The 24,143-nt window shown below is 44.5% G+C and overlaps 1 protein-coding gene across 2 annotated transcripts in view; it reads left to right on the top strand.

Annotated features, from left to right (window-relative positions):
- The window catches only part of FBXW8 (F-box and WD repeat domain containing 8), a 32,330-nt gene that overhangs the window by 2,102 nt on the left and 6,085 nt on the right, over window positions 1-24,143 (top strand). The window contains exon 2 of one of the 2 annotated variants that reach the window (XM_085861542.1): window positions 23,291-23,434. The exons of the other annotated variant lie outside the window; for it this stretch is intronic. The gene's annotated coding sequence lies outside the window, so the exon portion shown is untranslated. The remainder of the gene's footprint in view (window positions 1-23,290; window positions 23,435-24,143) is intronic. 2 annotated transcript variants of the gene reach the window in all.

Here is a 24,143-nt window from a genome sequence, read left to right as displayed (position 1 = left end):
CGAGGGCAAGGGCGTGCCCTTCGTCCAATCAGGAGGCTCATCGCCTCAGATCGGGACTCCAACCAGAAGTGTGGGAGTTGCCCCACTTGACCTGTCCAATGAGGGGCGGCCAGCGAATCGCACGACTCAACCGTCCAATCAGGAGGCGAGTGGCCAGAGAAGAAATCCCTCCCACCTGAGGAGAGGAGAGGAGAGTGATCGGCGCGTTATGTCTGGCTGTCGGGGTCTGCCTCGCCTGGTGTCGTCTGATCCGTGTGGAAGCTTTTTCGGCCTTGGTCGCCTCGTCGTCTCGCCTCGTCCGCCTTCGTGCTGGCTGGCATCCGTCGCTCTATCCCTCGTCCCTGGTGCTTGGTGCTGCATTGAGGCGGTGGGTTCGAGTCCCGCCACCGGACAAGCTCGACCAGACCGCACGAGGCGGACAGATGCAAGTGCAGACTCTTGCCCTCAGCTCGCCTTCTCTCCCGAGATGAGGGGCCAAATAAAGGCCGCGGCCACCATTTCTTTTGGGTGTGTGCATGTGTGTCTGTGGGCCCAGTCTATAAGTAGCAATTGTTTAAGTGCCTTGTACATTACTTGCATTCCTTATTATAGTCATGATAACTCTGCTGTTTTTGTGCTCCCCTACCCCATTATAAATACCCCCCCCCCAATTGTTCAATGTACCAGCTCGTTGTTTTGCTTTCTATTATTGACCCGGCACGGTTCGTGCTTGAGAACCAGTAAGCCGATTGGGCTGTAAGTTGTCGTTTAGACCGACAGACTTTGGTAATTCCGCTCGGTTACACCGGACCCAGGTCGCTAGAGCGACCCGATTCGACAGAGTCTGTTGATGGTGTGACTTCCCCGGTAATTTGAAGACGTGGGTACTTAGGTATATTGAAATTTGGCTATTAACCCTACCCCACGCCGTCAGAGAATTGGCGAGCACGGTCCTTAAGTGCCCCATGACCTTCGGAGTTGTCCGAAGGTTACGACCTGCAATTCCGGGTGTTCGGTGGGAGACGGCTCTACTGCTCCACCTGGCGGCCGTTCCTCGCCACCGACCCCCGACCCACAACACTGTCACAGCAGAATATAGAAGTACCTGTCTTAAACAAATGAGGCTGATGATAGATGATAGCTGCAGCAAAAGAATGGTTCACACAGATTTGTCAGATTCAAGAATACGCAAGGATGAGACTGATGTTAGTTTAGTTTATCTGATGGAAGACACCTGGACAAACCCATTCAGTCAAAATCCTTCAGAGCTGATGAGCATCTGAACTGGTGCTAGTGTGTCCCCAGAAGTTGCTAATGATCTTTTGACTGCTCACAAGAAAGGGGATGCAGCATATACAGATGATCAAATACAGCATATTGAAGGATGAGAAAAAACATTCTTTGACAGATTGCCAAAGATGCAGTTGAAGACATTTGCCCACAAAAGGATAAAATCCTATGAAAAAAAAAGGATAATGCCCACAAAAGGATCAGCAGAAAACTACCTAACAAGGAGCAAGTCCTCAAAAGTGACAAGCTGTTTGGACAAGCCGGAAGGCGGACATGGGTAGTCGACTACCCAATAGAACCTGACGCGTTGGGTCTGTTTGATGGGGGAATGTCCTGAGGATTAAGCACAAGAAAATTTATGATTCCAGCTTCAAGGGTTAATGCTGCAGATTGTTTTTTCGTTAAAACACCCCCACATTTAGAGGTTTTTCAGCCGTTGCTAGGCAACGGAGGGGTCCATAGCATTGGTTCTTTCTCACACATAACTAGGACATACCATGAACCCACCATACCAATTTCATGTATATCTGACTCATAGTCTCTGAGATAAAACGAACTTCGTTTTTTTTATTGTTTTCGACCAGGGTTCATTCAGTCTATCTTCTCCGACAGTTTTCATAGGATCCGGCTGGAAATTTTTGACAATATGGCTGAATGTACTGCCCACAGTCGCTCGTGGCCCGATTTTTGATTTTCGAAAAAATAATTTTTTTATGATTTTCAAAGTCCCGTTGCTCAGCAACGGTGATGTCCATAGCAACGGTTCTCATTTGCACACAACTCGGTCATGGTATGAACCTACCAACCAAGTTTCATCGAAATCGCCATTGTATTAACGGAGCACTGGACCGGACAGACAGACAGACAGACAGACAGACAAGCCGGTAGGCAGACATGGGTAGTCGGCCGTTGCTAGGCAACGGAGGGGCGTAAGCAACGAGTACCTACGCGGCACAACGAGGTCATAAACTGGTCCTACCACCCAAATTTCATCGAAATCGAACAACTGCAAGGGGGTCAAAAACCCCCGACAAACACACACACGGACAGACCGACACCACGACCAACAAATAAGGGCAGATCAAAGAAAAAAATTTTAATCGAAAGAAAAATTCGAATTTTTTTTTTAGACTCTATAGACTACCCAAAAAGATGCAGAAAGGGCTCTGAGGTCGACTGTTGGAGGTATCCGCTTCACAAACATAGCACCCGGTCACCTAATACACCAATGGAGGCGTCTTCTGTCTTGTGACATCAGCAAGACGAAGCTGCTCAAATTCATCACACAGCAATGGGGAACAGAGCTTTACAGAATAAGACTTAAGGACAAGGTCCTTTATGTCACATGTGAGGATATCTGCACCAAGATCACCCGTGAGGCTGTAGTTGAAGTTGACGAGCTCCGTTCATCTCACGAGGAAGCAGACACACGCTTGCTACTACACTGTAAGCATGAATCGTCAAATTTCCATTCTGTGATAGTAACTTCAGAAGACACGTCATGATGCTTTGTCTGCAGCCCGTCACTGGGGGGGGGCATTTGGGTGCAATGCCCCCACATGGCGCATCTGGTGCCCCCCACCTGTACGCCACCCATTTATGCCCTGTTTCACCCTGTGAACAACTTAGTGTTTAAGGACGAGCGTTCACTGTGAAACGAGCGCTCACTGTGAACTCCTTGCTGTTTAAGAGTTCACCTGTGTGAACTAAAACCCTTATTCCAGATGTTCAACGTGGTGAATAATAAGGCCTTCTTGGATAAACTCTTCTTTAATAATATCCTTCTTTGAATAACAGTCAAGAGATAAGTGTGCGCTTGCCAGCGCATCTCCAAAACCAATTGGCAAGACAATACAGTCCAAGCCCACAAGATAAAAGATAACGCAAGCACCAATGCCAGCAGCCAAGACGACAGACAGCCGCAAGACCTCGCGTCGAATGTCAATGCTGTGGGTGGTGATATGTGTGTATATATATATTTATATATATATACACATACATACAGTGGGGAGAACAAGTATTTGATACACTGCCAATTTTGCAGGTTTTCCCACTGACAAAGCACGTAGAGGTCTGTAATTTTTATCATAGATACACTTCAACTGTGAAAGACTGAATCGAAAAAAAAATCCTGAAAATCACATTGTATGATTTTTAAATAATTAATTTTCATTTTATTGCATGAAATAAGTCTTTGATCACCTACCAACCAGTAAGAATTCCGGCTCTCACAGACCTGTTAGTTTTGTCATTAAGAAGCCCTCCCATTCTCCACTCATTACCTGTATTAACTGCACCTGTTTGAACTCGTTATCTGCATAAAAGACAGCTGTCCACACTCAATCAATCAGACTCCAACCTCTCCACAATGGGCAAGACCAAGACTAAGGACATCAGGGACAAAATTGTAGACTTGCACAAGGCTGGACTGGGCTACAGGACAATAGGCAAGCAGCTTGGTGAGAAGGCAACAACTGTTGGCGCAATTATTAGAAAATGGAAGAAGTTCAAGATGACAGTCAATCTCCCTCGGTCTGGGGCTCCATGCAAGATCTCACCTCGTGGAGCCTCAATGATCATGAGAAAGGTGAGGGATCAGCCCAGAACTACACGGCAGGACCTGGTCAATGACCTGAAGAGAGCTGGGACCACAGTATCAAAGAAAACCAAAAGTAACACACTACGCCGTCATGGATTAAAATCCTGCAGCGCACGCAAGGTCCCTCTGCTCAAGCCAGCGCATGTCCAGGCCCGTCTGAAGTTTGCCAATGACCATCTGGATGATCCAGAGGAGGAATGGGAGAAGGTCATGTGGTCTGATGAGAACCAAAATAGAACTTTTTGGTTTAAACTCCACTCGCCGTTTTGGAGGAAGAAGAAGGATGAGTACAACCCCAAGAACACCATCCCAACCGTGAAGCATGGAGGTGGAAACCATTCTTTGGGGATGCTTTTCTGCAAAGGGGACAGGACGACTGCACCGTATTGAGGGGAGGATGGATGGGGCCATGTATCACGAGATCTTGGCCAACAACCTCCTTCCCTCAATCAGAGCATTGAAGATGGGGCGTGGCTGGGTCTTCCAGCATGAAAACGACCCGAAACACACAGCCAGGGCAACTAAGGAGTGGCTCCGTAAGAAGCACCTCAAGGTCCTGGAGTGGCCGAGCCAGTCTCCAGACCTGAACCCAATAGAAAATCTTTGGAGGGAGCTGAAAGTCTGTGTTGCCCAGCAACAGCCCCGAAACCTGAAGGATCTGGAGAAGATCTGTATGGAGGAGTGGGCCAAAATCCCTGCTGCAGTCTGTGCAAACCTGGTTAAGAACTACAGGAAACATCTGATCTCTGTAATTGCAAACAAAGGTTTCTGTACCAAATATTAAGTTTTGTTTTTCTGATGTATCAAATACTTATTTCATGCAATAAAATGTAAATTAATTATTTAAAAATCATACAATGTGATTTTCAGGATTTTTGTTTTAGATTCTGTCTTTCACAGTTGAAGTGTACCTATGATAAAAATTACAAACCTCTACGTGATTTGTAAGTGGGAAAACCTGCAAAATAGGCAGTGTATCAAATACTTGTTCTCCCCACTGTATATATATATATGTATATATATATATATATGTATATATATGTATATATATATGTATATATATATATATATATATATATATATATATATATATATATATATATATATTATGTGTTGGCGTAGTGGTTAGGGCAGCGGCTTGGGATCCAAAAGGTCCTGAGTTCAAGCCCCGTTGGGCCACTGAATTAATACATCAGGGAGTTGACTCAGCCTGTCATCCTTCCGAGGTCGATGAAATGAGTACCAGTATACTGGGCCGGTGTATACCCCGGTTAAAATAGGTGTACCATATCCCTGTGTGTCGTATGAGGCGACCAGGGTTGCGTCAGGAAGGGCATCCGGCGTAAAACATGTGCCAAATCACTATGCGGATCATACGGATGATCTGCTGTGGCGACCCCTTATGGGAGCAGCCGAAAGAAGAAGAAGAAGAGAAGATGTATGTATGTATGTATGTATGTATGTGTATATATATATATATATATATATATATATATATATATATATATATATATATATATATATATATATATATATATATATCTCGTGAATCATTTAGTTTTAAGGAATAGCCAATCAGCGTCTTTGAGATGGAGGCCCTATTAAGCAAGTTACCTGATTGGTTGTAAGTTAGGTATAAATGTAATATAGTCATGATATGATAATATGAATAAGGAAAAGACATAAATTTACATAATTAAAGATGAAGTGCACCACGTGACCTTCACAACCCTCCATCTTACAAAAGTAATTTTCGAATAAAATTAAAAAAAAAATTTTTTTTATGTGTTTGCAATCGTGCTTACATTTGAAATTATGCAGATAAAACCTGTTTTGGTGCATGCATCATTTAATTTAAAAAAACCCATCAAATGTCGCGACATTAGAGTCATGAGGGACGAGTCACGGAGAGCGTGAGCTAGCAGCAGTAGAAAAAGACATGGATATACGAAAATGGCTAAGAAAAGGACAAGTCTGGAGACGGCGATGGTTCACGAGCAATGTACACGGTTCGCCTTTTTTATTTTTTGACCTTCGAGGGGACGAAACGGGCAAACTGGCGGGAATCGGGGGGAAAAACGTAAATGATGAAAGTTGTCGTACTCGAAGAGCACTACTTGCATACCAACTTTCATTCTAAACAGTTGAAAACCCTCGGAGCTCGATGCCCAATTTATTGGTTTTTATTTGACATTTTCTAAGTTTGTGACCTTGTGACCTTGACCTTGGGATGAAAATGAAAAAATCGAGCTCCGTGGGTCTATGCAGGTGCCATTGGGCTATCCAAATACCGAAACCCCTGCTAGATTCGACAAACCCCCTCGGAGAAGATGTAACTTGAAATCTGCTACCCCCTAAAAACACATGTTTTTTGTGCGTGGCTCTGCCCATAACGGGCGCAGCATGCCCATTTTCAGGAAAACACAACTAGATCATGATATAAACCTCCCACACAAATTTTATCAGGATTGGATCAAAACCCACGGAGCTATGCTCGGGACAGACAGACAGACAAGCCTGTAGGCGGACATGGGTAGTCGACTACCCAATAGAACCTGACGCGATGGGCCCGTTCGATGGGGAATGACCTGAGGATTAAGCACAAGAAAATTCATGATTCTAGCTTCAAGGGTTAATGCTGCAGATTGTTTTTTTTTTGTTAAAATACCCCCACATTTGGAGGTTTTTCGGCCGTTGCTAGGCAACAGAGGGGTCCATAGCAACGGTTCTTTCTCACACTTTACTAGGACATACCATGAACCTACCATACCAGTTTTATGTATATCTGACTCATAGTAGCTGAGATATTACGAACTTCGTTTTTTTATTGTTTTCGACCAGGGTTCATTCAAAGTCTATCTTCTCCGACAGTTTTCATAGGATACGGCTGGAAATTTTTGAAAATATGGCTGAATGCACTGCCCACAGTCGCTCAGGGCCCGATTTTTTTTTTTTTTTTTTTTTTTTTTTTTTTTTGATTTTCGAAAATATAAATTTTCTTTATGATTTTTCAAAAATTTCAAAGTCCCGTTGCTAGGCAGCGGTGGTGTCCATAGCAACGGTTCTCATTTTCACACAACTAGGTCATGGTATGAACCTACCAACCAAGTTTCATCGAAATCACCATTGTAATAACGGAGCACTGGTCTCCCATATCTAGTGCTTTGTGCATAACCTTACCTCTGTGTTATTGACTGCTTTCAATGCAGACTTTGTGGTATCTTCAGGATGGTCGTAGTTGCTGTTGATAGTTTAACGTGATGATCCCAGGTCATAGCCTACTGTATCTTATTTGAAAGTGCACTAATTCCGGTGCAAACCTCCCCCGTTTAGTCATTGTATCACTGGTATATTAATGTTCTTATGCCAATTCTTGAAAACACCTTGTATAAGTGCACCTGAATTGGTGCCAATTGTCTAATCATTGAATATCTGCATTGTGAATGTGTCAGTTTGTTGTGGCTCTCCTGCATTCGAATAATTTTAGGCCAAAAACATCGGAACATATTAAATATAGCTGAGATCAATTTGGTTAGTATGCGACGGCAACCTCAGTATAGATGTGTCAATGCTGCATTAATACAATAGCATACCGGGTTATCAAAAATATTAAATATTATAATTGTGCCCCCCCCCCCCCGCATCCAGTTCATATGCTTAATACTGAGCCCAAGGCGACGGGCCTGTATGTCTGGCTTTTCATGATGACATAGACTGTAATCTCTTCATCCGTTGTGGATCATCAACCCGCACCAGATTTTTTGATGTAACAAAAGTTGCTCGTGCTCTCGGCAGAAACATCTGTAAAGCTTTATTGGCATTGCATTCCTACACAGGCTGCGACACAGTAAGCGCTTTCAGTGGTCGTGGAAAGGTGACAGGACTCAAACTCCTCATCAACATTCCAAGGTTTCAGATAGCTTTCAGTGACTTTGGGAAAGACTGGACACTACAGGATGATCTCTTCCATGTGCTTGAGGAATTCACTTGCAAGCTGTACGTGTCTCAAACTGAAATCACAGAAGTTAATGAGATGCGGTTTCAGTTGTTCCATGCTCAGAATGGTGATATCCAGTCAGGACAACTCCCTCCTTGTCAGGATTGTTTGAAGCTTCATGCTGCCAGAGCATGTTACCAAGCAGCCATTTGGCACCACAGTCTTGAAGCAACTCCACGTGTGTCGTATCCGTCTCACCCTTCACCGAGGTATGAAGACATCGATGTACTTGAGAGAAAGCTGTTTATTGCCCACCAACACGTGCACGGAGCGCAGCAAACCCCAGGAGCATAAATTAAGTAACTGAGGAAGCCCAGAGGGTGCCACCGCTGTCAGAGACGGTTATATTACCCTCTTATATCGTCAGTTTTATTTTTGGACAAGTGTTTATCTCACAATTGTCCTCCCTTTCAACCTGACCAGCTGCAAGCAGTTGGCTTATTTCATTACAAGAATAGTGGAACAAAGGTAGAGATAAGAGGAAATAACAGGTCACTCCCTAGCTCTGCTCACACAGCGCTCCTCTGGATTACTCAAGGTTAATCACAATCTCATTTCTGCATACACAGTTCCAATGTTCTTTTTTCTAAGCAGCCAGCCAAAAGTATAGTTTGATTAACACCAAGCCTGCAAAAACGTATAAGGAACTTGGGAACAAGCAAAGCTAATAGAAAAAAGGTACAAATCCCAACATTCCCTCTTATTTTTACTTTAAGAAACAATGTTTTATTAAATCACAACCAAGCATCTTCTTCATTCAGGTCAGCAGATGATCCAGCTCTGTGGTGCAGACAGACCACTCCCTGGGAGGAGTCCTTCGGGGTAGCTCCAGATGGTCCCCATGGCAGTCAAAAGGCTCCCCCTGCACCCTTCTCACCCAGGGAGAGAGCTACCTGCCCCACAAAAGATGGAATCACATGCCAACCTTTCTGTTTAACAAATCTGTCAGTAAAAATCTTCATCCAAAAACTGGTCCAAACCCATGAGCATTTGGTGCACATCCATTTCCAGCTCCATTTTAACATTGTCGTCTTCCTCTTCAAGTGATATATACAAATCATCATTAACCACAGGTATTCGGCGCATAGAAGTATACATATTACAAGCAAGTGATGTATCGGGAGTAGGGGAGTGGGGAGGGGGAGGGGGGGGGTTGTACAAGTGGTTGTGGTGAACCAGGGAAAATTATCCCATTTATTGAAGAGTCCCTTTTCCCTTTTCTTGCTAATAGGGCCATCTCGGGTTGGGGTTTGGTTTCGGGCTTCTTGAGTGTTGTCTTTGGATGCCATCCTGTAACACACTTTCGCAAGCCAGCCATAATGGCTGCTTTGATTACAGACAATATGATGAATATTCCAATCAATATGGCCAATCCTGTCAATAGGAACCTGAGAATAGTTCCCCCCCCAACCTCCAAACAATCCTTGCAACCATGTTCTGAACTTCCACCCTGGAGTGTAATCGTATTTTGCAGCTTCCTTCCTTATATATCCTGCTAGATCGTGGATATTCTCTGAATTATCTGGAATATACGTACAACATTCTTTGCCAATTACAGCACAAGTTCCCCCTTTTTCAGCAAGTACCATATCCAAAGCCACCCTATTTTGCATTGTCATTGTCCTTAATGCGACTAACTCTGCATTAACCTTATCAAATCCATCAGCAGTTTAATTTCCCATCACTTCCAACGATGCTGCCATTTTAATGAGTTCCCTTCCTGCTACCCAGCATCCATATCGGGGGGGGGGGGGAGGGGGAAGTACCATTGCTGCAAATTCTCCAGTTGATATGGTCCCCTTCCGTCGTTGCTGATTTACCTTAGATAATGGACCCGTGATCAAACGCATGTGTGGCACGACAAAGGCTAGGTAACATGACCCGGTCCAGTTGAGCGGCAACCAAGGATAGGCTCTAAACCCACATACAATATATGTGCCATTGGATGCGATCTTAGGATATGTTCCATTTTTTTCACTTCCGGTTGTCGTCAATGTCATTTATCTCTATGGATGAGTTACATGTAGAATTCCCTGCATAAAATTTGCTACTAGGATTTGTCCAAGTAAGACTAAGAAACCCAGCTCGTTCGTACGCAATCCTGAAATACGGAGGTCTTTTCTTTCGGTTATAAGGAGGATACCACGCACCTGCAAAGACTGTACATGCTGAGTTACTGGTTCTGTTCAAATTGTAGTTGTTGTACCAAGCAGCTCCACAGTAATCTATTTCCTCGAATGGGATCGCAGATAATGGCAAACCCGTCTTCGAGGAGTGTGGAAGATAGGTGCATAGTGCATACCCAATACAGTAAGTCCTCGCTTTTCGCAAGGGTTTCGTTCCTGGAAAACCTTATGATGAGCGAAACTGTGTTAAACAAAACATATTTTCCCATAGAAACTAATGTGTTAAAGGGGGATGCGTTTTTGGCTCTGAATTTTTTTCCACATAAACTCAAAGAAACAAAACGCACTCCTCGAGTAGTGGTGACTTACCCCGAGGCTGGAGGAACGGAGTTGATTGCGGTGGACAAGTCACACTTGCGGAGTGGCAGAATCGTCCCCCTCTTCACTTGACACTGTGCTGTCACTTTCTTCACCAGTGGGAACGGTCTCTTGGCAGCTGGTTGAAGGAGCATCCTGGATGGTGGATGTAGTTGGTGCTGCATCTTTAGGCTTGAAAAATGCGTGGAGAGTGAGCTGGATGGCTTTCTATTTCTTTGCTGCATCGAGTTCCTTGTAGCAACAAAGGGCATCATTAACAACACAGCTAAAATCAGTGCTCCTTTCAAGATTTGGATCTTGCTCGATAACAAATTATATGGCATTTTCAAACGAGCTGAGGATTTTCATGGTGAGATGCTTGGATGAAGGTGTCACAGCATCTTCTTCTTCTTCCTCAAGAGCCCACTGTTGTTCCAACTCCACGAGATCTTCATTGCTTAAGGGTTCTGCATGAGACTCCAGTAAGTCATCCACGTCCTCTTTGTCAACCTCGACAAAACCAGCCTCCTGCGCCAGGTCTACAATTTGACTTGTAATCAACGGAACATCAGCAAACCCCGTGAAATTGTGGACACACTCAGGCCACACTTTCTTCCACACAGCGTTCTTTGTGGAGGCACTCACCTCTGCCCACGAATCCTTAATGTTTTCCAAAGCCATTTTTATGTTGTATGTTCGCCGAAACTCCTTGATTGATAGCTTGTCCTTATCAGTTTTTTTGATGAGCTGCAGCATGGTATGCTTAACATAATAGGCTTTAAAAACAGCAATAACTCCCATAGGCTGTAAAAGTGAGGTAGTATTTAGTGGTAAAAATACTACCTGCACGTTTTCACACCAGTCTGAGCCTGGTGTTGGCTTGGGATCCAAGGGTCCTGAGTTCAAGCTCCGTTGGCCACTGAATTAATACACCAGGGGGTTGACTCAGCTTGTCATCCTTCCGAGGTTGGCGAAATGAGTGCCAGTTCCAGTGTGTGTACTGGTAGACTGGCACTGCATCAGCGACACAGTCGCGCTTCAAGAAATGATAGCAACCCCGGCAGCTAAGCTGCCATACGACCACCACACACAACAGTCTTCCATATGCTGAGTATGGGCAGGAGCATTGTCAACAAGCAGCAAAGATTTGTTGTCGATGTTGTTCGCCTTGGAGTACTTCTCAACTTGATTGGAGAAGTAATTGATCACGTAATTGTGGGTCAATGCCCCAGTCATCCAAGCCTTTTTATTTGACCGCCATATTATGGGAAGTTGTGGCTTGAGGCAACCCTTTAGCGCTCGTGGGTTTTCAGAAACGTAAACAAAAAGTGGCTTGAGTTTTACATCCCCTTCTGCTTTTCCACCAAGAAATAAGGTCAGCCTGTCCTTTGCCGAACTTTGAACGATCGAATGTACAGTCGATGCAGCGATTGCATGCGCACGGCCGATTTCCGTTGCCCCTTCACCTCGTTCATGTCTTTTAATTATATCCAATTTCACCTTCAATGTGACAGCCTTTCGTTGTCTCTTGAAACGAGCTGTGCTCGGCAAAAGGCTTGCGGGTCGCTTGCGATTCATACTGGAAGGTATGCAGGCGAGCGTGAAGAGAATACAGTACAGCGTACAGTACATGCGCAGTAAAGTGAAAGTGTGTATATGCGCATCCTGTGTGATTGTTGTTTTTTGCAGGCAGTTTGAAAAAAAAAATTTGCGTTTTTTCCTTGCAATGACATTACGATAGGCATACAATGTTTGCGATAATTGAAAAATTGGTCATTAAAACTAAATTACGAATAATCTAAACTACGATATGCGAACTTCCTGGGTAGCGAGGACTTACTGTACTTAGTTTTGTTGCTCAACATTGCATATCTGTGTGACGAGTAGGAACGTATTAATCCTATGTGTTCCCAAGTCATGCAAATGCTGGGCATGGTTTCCAATTGCTCTTTTCCCTCTCTGTTCGATTGGCCAATAGTCAATTTGCCCTTACACCTCCCAACTTCCTATCCAAAGGGCAATTATAGCAATTAGAATTTGCTGTGACACATTCATTCTGGTGCACCCTTCTATTCTGTTGGGAAGGCAAGTTTGGAGTGTATCCAAGCAGGTTTACCTTCACACTTTTCAGCAGTTGGGGTGGTCAGCAATACCTGAAATGGACCCTTCCAACGAGGTTCCAAGGCTGTATTCCTCGTGAAGTGTTTTACCAGCACGTAGTCTCCCGGCTTGAAGGTATGGTACGACTCCTCCACTGGTTCCGGCAGCACCTCCTTCACCCTTGTATGTATCGCTCAAACAATCCTGGAAAGCTGTTTGTAAAATGTCAGCAAGTTTTCGTCCATCATTGCAATGTCCAGCTTATTCATATTGGTAGGAGCGGTTACAGGCGGCCACATCGGCCTTCCCATTAATATTTCGTGAGGAGATAACCCTGATTTTTTTTTTCGGTTTATGGTAGACCGCATGCTCATTCATGCCAAAGGTAATGTGTCCGGCCACTTTAACCCTGTTTCTGTTATTATCTTTGCCAGTTTGTTCTTCAAAATTCCATTCTGCCTTTCCACAGCACCTGCTGATTGTGGGTGATAAACGCAGTGAAACGCTTGTTTAATTCCCAACGCCTTACATGCTGCTTGTGTCACTTCACCTGTAAAGTGTCTCCCTTGATCATGTGATAACTTATAAGAGATGCCAAATTGGCAGAAAAAGCTTTTCATTAAGTGCTTTACCACAGTGACGGCGTCTGCCTTTGCACATGGGTATGCCTCCACCCATTTGGTAAAAATGTCTACCACTACCAAAATATTTTTAAAACTGCATGATGGAGGCATATTGATGAAATCTATTTGCACGTGTATAAAAGGACCCCACGGGCGGGGCATGAGCGCCCAGCTCGCGTGTTTTACCTGTCGTTTGCTGATTGTGCTGTTGACATACCTGGCAACTCCTCCAGACTTGTTCAGCTGCTTTCCCAATTCCTGGCGCATACCATGATTCCTGCACCTGTCTCACAGTCCGCCTCTTGCACACATGTCCATTTAAATGAGCCATGCGTGCAAGCCACGGCAGTATCTCAACTGGCGCTACAACTTTCCCATTATTTGTCCATAGTCCATCTTCATCCATCGTTCCTCCTTTTGCCTGCCACTTGTCATGGTCATTAATTGGTGCTGCAGCTTGAATGGCAATGATATCTGATAGGCTATATTGGTGTAGCTTAACCTGCTCATTTGCTATACGCGCCGGCATTTCCAAGGAAATGGATTGTTCTGCAGCCGCCTTGGTGGCTTTGTCTGCTTTATTATTTCCTTTATCGATGTCTGTTGTTAACTTCTGGTGTGCTCAACACTTGATGACAGCTATCGCTTTGGGTAGCATAATGCTTGCTAGAATAGAAGCTCTGATATTAAACTGCCATTCTTAATAGGTGTGCCTGCGGAGGTTAAAAACCCTCGCATTTTCCAGATAGCGCCTTTGTCATAAACAACGCCAAATGCATAGTTGGAGTCAGTGTATATATTGACTATCTGGCCAGCTGACAATTCACAAGCCCTAATAAGGGCGCATAGCTCTGCCTGTTGTGCAGAGTAGTGTGACTGCAGACTAGCAGCTTCATTAATTGCTTTATCAGAACAAACCGCATAACCCAAACCATTCTGTCCTCGGTAGGCAGATCCGTCAACGAATAAGGTTGAGTCGGGATTCTCTAATGGCTGGTCTTTTAAGTCTGGTCGCACCGTGGATACCACCTGGATCGCTTCGGTACAATCGTGAGGATTGCCGTCTACCTCTGTTGGTAATAAGGATGCTGGATTAAAAACATTACATCGTTCTATCTGGAGGTTTGGTCGGTGTAGCAAGGTCGTCTCGTACTGCGTCAATCGTGTATTGGTTAAGTGTTGTGTCTGTTTCTGCGTCAGAAGAGACGCTACACAGTGGGGGACTCTCAGAATAAGAGGATGACCCATTACGATCTCCGCAGTGCGCTTAACTGCATAGCTCGCTGCGGCCGCGGCTTGCAGGCAAAGTGGCAGGCCACGCTCGACTGGGTCTAACCTTCGGCTGAAGTATGCAATTTGGCATTGGTGGTCGCCGTGCTGTTCCGTTAGTACAGTTTGTGCAAACCCTTTTATTTCATGAGAATAAAGGAAAAACGGCTTTTCGTAATCTGGAAGGCCCAAAGCTGGGGTCGTCGAGAGTGCTACCTTAAATTTGTTAAAGCATTCCTTCAGTCCACTTGATTACATTGGGCTGATTCTTACCGACCACAACGTATAGTTCCTTCGTCAGAATTGCATAATCGACAATCCACTGTCTACAATAGGTTGCCATGCCAAGAATCACATCATGTCCTTCTTTGTACGAGGCGGGGCACTTCTGCAATTGAAGTTACCCTTCCCTTGTCCAGCTCTCTTTCCCCATGTGAAATGTGGTGCCCCAAGTACTTAACCTTCTCCTGTACCAACTGCAGCTTGTCTCTTTACTTTATGGCCTTTCTTTGCCAGGCCCTGGAGTAGCTGCAGCATATCTACTTCACACGCTGCTTTGTTGGGGGAGCAAATTAGCAAGTCATCCACATATTGTAACAGCACTGAATTTCCTTTAAATACCACATCATCTGGGTCTTTATGCAACGCACACAAGAACAATGTCAGGCTGTCAGCAAAGCCCTGCGGCAGGACCGTCCATGTATATTGGCGGCCTTTATACGTAAAGGCGAATAAAAATTGCGATTTCTTCGCTATTGGGACTGAAAAAAACGCTAATCCCAAATCAATTACACCAAAATGGGGTGGGGTTTGCGGGGATAGATGTTATCAGCACCTCTGCACTTGGTACCACTGGGTGAATATTTTCAATCACCTCATTTACCTCTTGCAGGTCTTGAACAAATTTCCACTTATCCTTCTGTGGCTTTTTAACTGGCAGTATAGGTGTGTTACACAGACTCAAGGTTTCCACAATTATCCCTTGTTTCTTTAAAGATTTAATTACCGGTGCTATCCCGGCTTCCGCCTCCTTCCGGAGAGGATATTGGCGTACATTTGCCCAACGCGCTCCAGGTTTAAGTTTGACCACTAAGGGTGCTGCCCCAATGATGTGACCCATATCATTATCATGTCGGGTCAACAATTCTTGTGGAACCTTTTCTAGCAGACTTTCTGAATCCTTCTCACTTACAGTTCTTGTCAGCATCTCACGTTTGGAGGTAGATTTAACTTCCTCCACCATCCCTCGTAGAATCTGTTCCTTTAAATCACAGATCCATCCTTCACCATCTGCCAATTTATGCACTTGCCAATGTAACCAAGTTGCTGAGCAAGCCACTGCTGCCCCCTGCAGGCAATAAACCATAAAGCCTAAATCCTTTGGGTGATATCCCTTTGCTGTGGTTATTGTTACATGGGAGGTTGAACCCGGTGGGTACTTTGTCAATTGCTTCTGTCCTTCTGTGAGTTTAATTTCCATTGCTATGCCTTCCTTCCCAATCATCATGCGGCAAACAGACAACTCATCACACTTTCCAAAACACGGAGTCATCTTTCTTGCAAATTCAACATCATCTCCAGTTGCATCACAGCAAATTGTATAATGTGGGGGATCATAGTAAGTACGTGTTGCTTCCTGTGTATTTTCTAGCCAATCTCGCATGGTTTGGCTTTCTGCCAAGATTGCATCTAAGCCCATTAAAACATCACGAATCAGCTGTCTCGGCAACCTCCACCAATAGACAATTGGGTGCGGTGTCGTTAAATCCATCATTGCTAATTGTGCTTTCTTCAGGGGGTGTCAATGAACACCCCTTTCTTTGTACATGCTATTGTACATCCTAACTTACATAGCAAATCTCGACCTAATAAGTTTACTGGTGTGGTGGTTGTGAGAAGGAATGCAGGTTTCTCCTGCAATGGTCCACACCTTACCAGCAGTTGTCTAGTGTTTGAATCTTACCCCCTAAACCCACTACCCATACACTATTTCTTGATTTTTTTTTCAACCCCTGGCAGTTCTTTAGCTGCAATTGTGGAGCGAGTGGCCCTGTATCGACTAAGAAGGAAAGCTTCTTACCTGAGACATCCAGAGTGTAGGTCGGCTCCTCTGTCAGGTTCAATGTCAGCATTGCTCCTTCCCTCGATGGTCCACTCTCCTCCTGTCAATACCTTTGTGAGTTAGCAGGACGAGGACCTGATCTCTGTTTTCCCCTTGGACAATCTCATCTCCAGCGTCCTCTCTTTCCACATTCAAAACAAGCATCTGGTGGAGGAGTACCCCCTTTGTCTCTATCTTCTCGACCCTTGTTCTGCGATTTCTTCTGGGGTCTCCAATCTGATAGTTTGCAGGATCTTGAAGGTGGTCTTTCCCTCTCTTGAAATGATTGTCATTGGTCCTCATCCTCTTCTGAATCGGATTCCTCCTCATCTGAAATTGCAGGTCTCCGAGGGCGAGAGGGAGGGTCTCGTGATTCTCTCACCTTCTCTCGTAATACCATCGGAATTACTTATTCCTTGACCTTTACCTCCTTCTCTGCCTTCTCATGTCTCACCGCACATTGGTCGGCCACAGTGCATATAGCATCAGGGGCCTGGGCCTGCCACCCGAGCATCACATATTTCAAGTGCGGGCGCAAGCCTTCCATTAGGAAGTTGGGGAATTTCTCCTTCTGTTGGGATTCCTCCATGTGCTAGGAAACCCTGTATCTGCCGATGTTTAAACTCCTCAGCTCTTTCTCCCGGCTATTGCTGAATAGCAAACACTCTATTCCAATCCAAAGTTGGGGGCTTCAGCGCACGTTGGATAGCATCATACAGCCTATCTCTATCTGCCTGCCTTGCCTCCCCATCTCACTCTGCCCCCTCATCAGCTGGCCACTCTGCTTCCTTCTTGGCCTCTCTCCATACTGGAGGCGAGAGAATCGCCTGGCACACAATGCCAACATCCCGGTATGTACATCGGTGTGTCATCATCCATTGGGCAATCAAATCACGCACTATCTGCGGTTCATTTCGACATTCCATAACTCATAAACGCATCGATCTTAATTCATGTTCCTTAAACGGTTGTTATACCAAGAACAGCGGCTCTGGGGCCTTTAGCTGGAACCCCTTCCGCCGCTTCTACTGCTTGGGTAGCTGGAACAATTTCTCGCATGGGATACATAGGGGTAGGGGCTGCCGTTCCCTGTGCTATTTTGCTTTCCCCCACACATATGTCATCATAATCTTTACCTGGGATCGTGGGATACATTAGTCAGGTTCCTTGTGTCCATAATTTGACGTTCGTTGGAATTTTTTGTAGAGTAGCGAACCCCAACATTTTTGGAAAGCTTAAACAATACCAAAACAGAAAATCCATGTTTCACATTTTTTTTCAATGCATATAATGTGGTCAAATAGGTCGTTTTGGGGTAAAAACCCGTTTTTCTAAATTTCAGCCCTGAAAATTCAAAATTAATCGCAAGCAAGCAACTTATGATGCATAATTGTAAACTTGAGGACAGTTCTTAATATAGAATACATATATCTGTATTTTGGGCAATGGTTGCCATGGAAACGGCTATCATTTTGTCAAATTACAGTTTATTTAATGTATTGCTTTCAAATCTTGAAACAAGTAACGCATGAATATGGTGATCAGTGAAATGTACTTGATGTCAAATATGAGTTTGCAGCCAATTGGCATCACTGTTTCTAATGTCACTCATCATTGCCATCGTCATCATCACTATCGTGGTCATGCCGTTCAATGTTTGAGTCCTCGTCATTCTCACACGAAGTGCTGCACATGCAAAAATCAGTGCATGTTAAGTTCTTGGCCCTGCAGGAACATCTCTGTGATGAACATTCTGTCTTGCACTGGCACCTTATCATCTCGATAATTGCCTTTGGTGCAGGGAGAATGTCTGTTGTCGGTTTGAGTTGACCACTCATGTCCTTGTGGAAGCCATTCTTTAATGGATCAAGAAATGTTTGCTGAGAAATTGCTGCTTGACCCCAAACGTATGCCTGGATATGTACCCGCATGAGATGCTGCCTCAGAGCACCGACAGTTGGTGGTAACTTGTCATTCTCAGCCATGTTCTTACAGAAGAGATGCCACCGAAGTTCAGGGATGCTGGAAATATTGACACCACTCGGACAATAACCTGAACAGACAAATCTTGCTAAAGTTGTGTATAGGTCCTCTGACAGTTCAGCATCCTTACAGAGCATAGCAAAGGCATCTACCATGTCGTCATCGGCCTTCAAGTAGCACTGGAACCACTTTGCCATACCATGTCGAGTGAACCGCCCAGTATTATCGGCACCTGTGAATGCGTGGAAGGCTGGCAATGCCTGGGCTCTCTTCTCACTCACCTGGGGCCTTCCAGATTGGCTCGATTTTGACAATGCTAGATGCCATTGAGATAGATGTGTGTCTTGGCAGGAGATGATAGTTTGCTATGGCAAGAACCAGAACATCTGTATCAGGTGAGAATATCGTCAGCTCAATATCTCCCGTGTGTTGCTGTGATGCAGCTATTGCTTGCTGGATCATCAACGTATCAGCCTCCTCATGGTTATTCGCCTCAAATTGGAGACCCCTGTTGCTCAACGTCCACCCAGATGCCGAAACGACTACCACCTTTGTTGAATCGCGGTTGTATTCTAGAGTTTTCTCTGCCAAGTACTCCGTCAGATCAGCCTTGGTTTGATCATGGGACAGAAATCGACTCATCATGATGTGTTTGATACTGGTATCATCCTTGATCTGATATTGGACTGGTGCGTTTCCTTGACGCCGTTTCTCTGGTTGTGCTCTTGAAGGAATCTTGCTTGTATGTATCAAAAACAAGAATTACATGGTCGAAGCCTCTGTTTAGACTCATCAGCCTATCATTGAAACATTCACTGAGGTCCTTCACTGTCATGACCATTGCTGGTTTCTTGGTCATTTTCTGGACAACTTCCATCCATGACTGCGACCTTCGTGCTAGTACTGCCATCAATTACAGCATCAGCGGGTGCTGGTTCCATTTGTGTGGCATCAAGCTCATCTTCTGGTAAAGACGGTTCCTTGTTGGCAAACTTCTCCAAGTTGGGGATTAGCTTCGACTTGTCAGTGCATGACAGTAAGCTACCGTTTGGTGCAAACAGGGCCCTCGGTGTCACAGTGAATTCAAAGTTTCCAATTGCATCCTTCTGGTCGATGTCCCTGCTGGATCTGGAGAGTACCATCAGTCTACCATATAAATCCTTGGTTTCTTTTAGATCTACTGTCTTGTCCCTGATCTTGATTGCTGGTGTTGTATTGCCAGACATGTACATTCTGTTCTTCTCCTTCTTCACTGACACCCATAGGCTGACATCACCATTGATCCATTTAGCAACAAAATCTTCATAGAGATTCTGTCCCGTTTCATCAATGTTCAGTATCTGTGGTACAAATTCTTCTGGCACATAAGTGTGGGTGACCACATTGAAGAGCTGGTTACCCTCAACTTCAAATGGATTTTCATGACTAAGTATGGCAGCCTTGATTCGGTCAATTGCATTGTGTTCACGCTTGATGACACTTGGAGACAGGCCATGGTGCTCAGTGATCTCACTTTCCTTCAGACCAAACTGTCCCTTAAACTCGCAAGACAGGCGTGACAGTTCAGGTGCAGCCAAGAAGAATCGCTGTCTGGCATTTGCATTATTTGATATGCCAATCAGACCAGAGTGGACCTTCAGCAACCTGTTCAGATGTTCAACAGCGTGGTCTGCTCCGATCGATACAAATGGGATAGTATTCTTGGTGACCGAAATATTGCTTGCCTTGAGCTCCCTCTAGGTCTCTGGATGGCTGGTCTTAAGTGCATACATGTCAGATATGTACCTTGGCCAGAGCCGCTTGTACTTGATTCTGTCCATGGCTAAAAATATCTTGCTGAGTTCTTCACCGGCTTGAAGATGAAGGTTTAAGTCGGCATTCCGAGATGCTGCAACAAAATGCAGAATTGCCTCTACTCTGTGGAGATCGTTCATCATGGCCTTGAACATGGCATTCTTTGAGCAGCTGGCCTCCCATTCCTGAAGTCTCTCAAACAAGTTCTCATTGATGATGACTTGGAGCAGACAGTTGCATCAGAGCAGACAGTCATGCCACGCCTCGCAACCGTAACCTGAGGCGATGGCATGGCGTCGCGACGTGGCATCACCTATGTTCCCTACAAGATCACACTTACAATACATCAAACTACAAAAACTTAAAATCAAACGTTTTACTACTGAAAGTGCCGAAACCTTTGGATGTTGAACAACAGACACACCAATGTTTCATTGCACAGATGGCCGTTTCCATGGCAACCAACTGTTCCAATACTTGAAAATCATAATACTTATGTGTAAGTTAGTCATAGTCACTATATTTAATAATTATTTAGGCCATCCGATGGAAAATATAATTTTTTTTTAAATAAATTTTAAAATGACAATTCCACTCCAAAAATGCTGTTTCCATGGCAACCGACAGTCAAAATGCAACATTTTATTATCTTATAAAATCCATCGTTAGCCATTTAACAGTAATCCATCATCAGTTGGTTATTTTGTATTGTTTCAGATTTTTTAAAATTGGAATTAAAAAAAAAAATGCGTTTTTCACCCCAAAACGACCTTTCCAAAAGTTGAAAATATGTGAAACATCATTTTTTATTTAAATAGATTTTAAACTTCTCAAAAATCAATAGGTTTGCTACTCTCCAAAAAATTCCAACGAAATTACACAAGGAACCTGACTATATGGACTTATATGGTTGCCCAGTTGATGGGTTAAACAGCTGATATTGTGTAGCTGGCTTAGATAGCCCCAGCGGTTGGTATGCTCGGGTTTGGGGTGTTAATGGTACTTCCCCGGTATTAGAGCACCCCTGCCCCGGTGCTGCAGACATCGGGGCAGTTGGTGAGCCATGTTCTGTTATTTGGCTCGGTGTCTGCGCTGATGTAGCCGCATCCTTAATTCGCCGCTCCCAACCTTCGAGTTGACCCTGAAGCTTTAGCACTTTACCTGCCAGTGTTGCTTGCTTGGCTGTGCTCGATCTTTTAAGTGCTTCCTCCTGCCATATTCCGAACGCCAGCCAGTTTATTGGCGTTTCCTTCCTGGACAGTTTATGGCATCTAATCAACTCTTCCCGCAGATTCTGCACTACCGGCAGGTCAAACGACGTGCTATTTGGCCACGGTAAGTCATCCTTAAGCGTCCATTTCGCCCAGCAATCATTTTGTTTCACTGCTACCATCTCATGTAACTTAAACGTTTGGTAAGCAGGTGTATCCCCAAGGGGGTTCGTTATCCTCCTCTCGTTTTCCTGATTTGTTTCCCATTGCTATTGCTGAACCCCTCCTGGAGTTGTTCTAGGGTCTGACTAGGCAGCCTTAGCCATCTGCCCTCGGCCCTCAAACTCCCTGTTCAGGACCTTAAGTTACCTACCCCTTGATAAACAATAAACAGTTCTCTTTCCGCACTTATCTTTACCGGTTATTTGGGAGAGGATAAGGGCAGAGGCAGGGATGAGCGAAACCTGGGATGGGAAAGAGAGTATCTAATTTAAACTCCCTAGCACAAAGGCTTACCTTATTAAATTTGGTCACTGGTGCTGGCTTTCTCTCTTTGGTCACCAAGGGTCCATCCCCACCTCTCCTCCACTTCCTCACCCATGCTCACTGCGCCAATTGTCGTATCCGTCTCACCCTTCACCAAGGTATGAAGACATCAATGTACTTGAGAGAACGCTGTTTATTGTCCACCAATACGTGCACGGAGTGCAGCAAACACCAAGAACATCAATTAACTGAGGAAGCCCAGAGGGTGCCGCCGCTGTCAGAGTCGGTTTTATTTTTGGACAAGTTTATCTCACAATTGTCCTCCCTTTCAACCTGACCAGCTGCAAGCAGTTGGCTTATTTCATTACAAGAATAGTGGAACAAAGGTAGAGATAAGAGGAAATAACGGGTCACTCCCAAGCTCTGCTCACACAGCGCTCCTGGATTACTCAAGGTTAATCACAATTTCATTTCTGCATACACTGTTCCAATGTTCTTGTTTCTAAGTTTCTAAGCAGCAAGCCAAGAGTACAGTTTGATTAACACCAAGCCTGCAAAAACGAATAAGGAACTTGGGAACAAGCAAAGCTAATAGAAAAAAGGTACAAATACCAACACGTGTACCCAGTCCAATTGACTGTAATGGATGGGTATTGGATGACGATGGTGTTCTTGCCATTGAGTGGATGTCTGGTGCCCCAGCTCCTGATGTTGTTCTGGAATTTTTATCCTACAAGTGTGAACGGGAGTGTAGGCTGCCATCGTGCACATGCATGGTCAATGGCTTAAGCTGCACAGCTGCTTGTGTTCTCCAGGAGTGTGCGAGCATGAAGGTCCAAGATGAACAGTCGGACGGCAGTGGGGATCATGAGGACGATGACGACAGTGACGTTGACAATTGATACTCCATAATGCATATCTTTCAAATTATTTGTCATTGCCTGTTTCTGTTTAATGATTATTACAAATAGCTATTTTCTTTATTCAACATTGTGGGATTAAAGATAATCCCACTGTGTTGGCACATTCTGTTCTCTGTGGCACATTCTGTTCAAAATTGTTAAAGAACTTCACAACGTATACGTTTTCTTCTGCTATTGAATTGAACATGGAGCATCGTTGAAATTATGTCAGGTTAATAAAACTTGGTATCCTTTTAATTTTGCAGTTTGGAAGTAAAATGCATGATTTGTAATATGGATGTGATTTAAATATCCTTTCACATAAAGTGCATTACATTTGAATAATGACACCACCAAATCATAAACGTGATAAAATTAGCGTATTTTGTGGATATGCCCCTGCTGCACATAAAGCTGTGTAAAATGCTTGAGCTACTCCACTCAGATGTCCATCATGTATTTTTGTGTTTCAGATACATCACCCTAACAGAAAATCACAACAAACCTTGGTCCCTCAAGATGGTACCAATTGGCCAGAAATTGCCCTCCAGCTCATGGACGAGTTGGGGTGTATGTGTTTGCTGTGATGATGTACTTCATTCAGCCTTTGGGTTGAGGTGCATGTGCAGCTAAAGATTTTTTTTTGATTTTTTTTTATTTTTTTTATTACGAGTAGACCTGTTCCCTTCGGTGGGATCGACAGGCTCATGTTATTGTTACGAATTTGGAATTCGATTGCACTCAACATACAGGTTCCTTTAGCTCAGTTATGTCGATAAGTGCATGTTCCATAGATAGCTTACCTTCCATTGTTTAATGGGCAGAAATCGATTAAGTGTGCTGTGATTTAATTTAATAGTTAGGGAGCGATCACAACACAAAGGAAGACACCCCTCCCCCTCTTCTGCAAAGAGGAAGAAGAGCCCTCCCGTCCAGTGATTCATGACGTAAACAACTCCCGCCCACCCGCGGTTGTGCGGGCACGGGGGGGGGGGGGATGAGTCACGCCGGGAGCGGGGGAGGATAAGGAAGAGATCCTCTGTTTTGTTTGAGGTTTTTCAGTAGGCCTTCGGGTTCTGCTTGGCTCGGGTTAGGGGTGAGGCTTTTTGAAGGCTTTTTGCTTCGGCTTGGCTTTTTATCAGGCCTTCGGGTTCTGCTTGGCTTGAGACTTTCTGGAGAGCTTTTTGCTTCGGCTTGGCTTTTTATCAGGCCTTCGTGTTCTGCTTGGCTCGGTTCGCTTTTTGGGCTCTGGCTTGGTTCGTCGAAGAGAGTCGGCTGCTTTGTTCATCGGAAGAGAGTTGAGCTGGTTGCTTAGCTCGAGCTGCT

This window comes from Eptatretus burgeri, chromosome 17 (assembly GCF_056783735.1).
Source record: "Eptatretus burgeri isolate ZD-2024b chromosome 17, Ebu_testis_v1, whole genome shotgun sequence".
Lineage (NCBI taxonomy): Eukaryota > Metazoa > Chordata > Myxini > Myxiniformes > Myxinidae > Eptatretus > Eptatretus burgeri.
The sequence above is the reverse complement of the archived record's forward strand: the minus strand, read 5'-3'. Positions and strand labels throughout refer to the sequence as shown.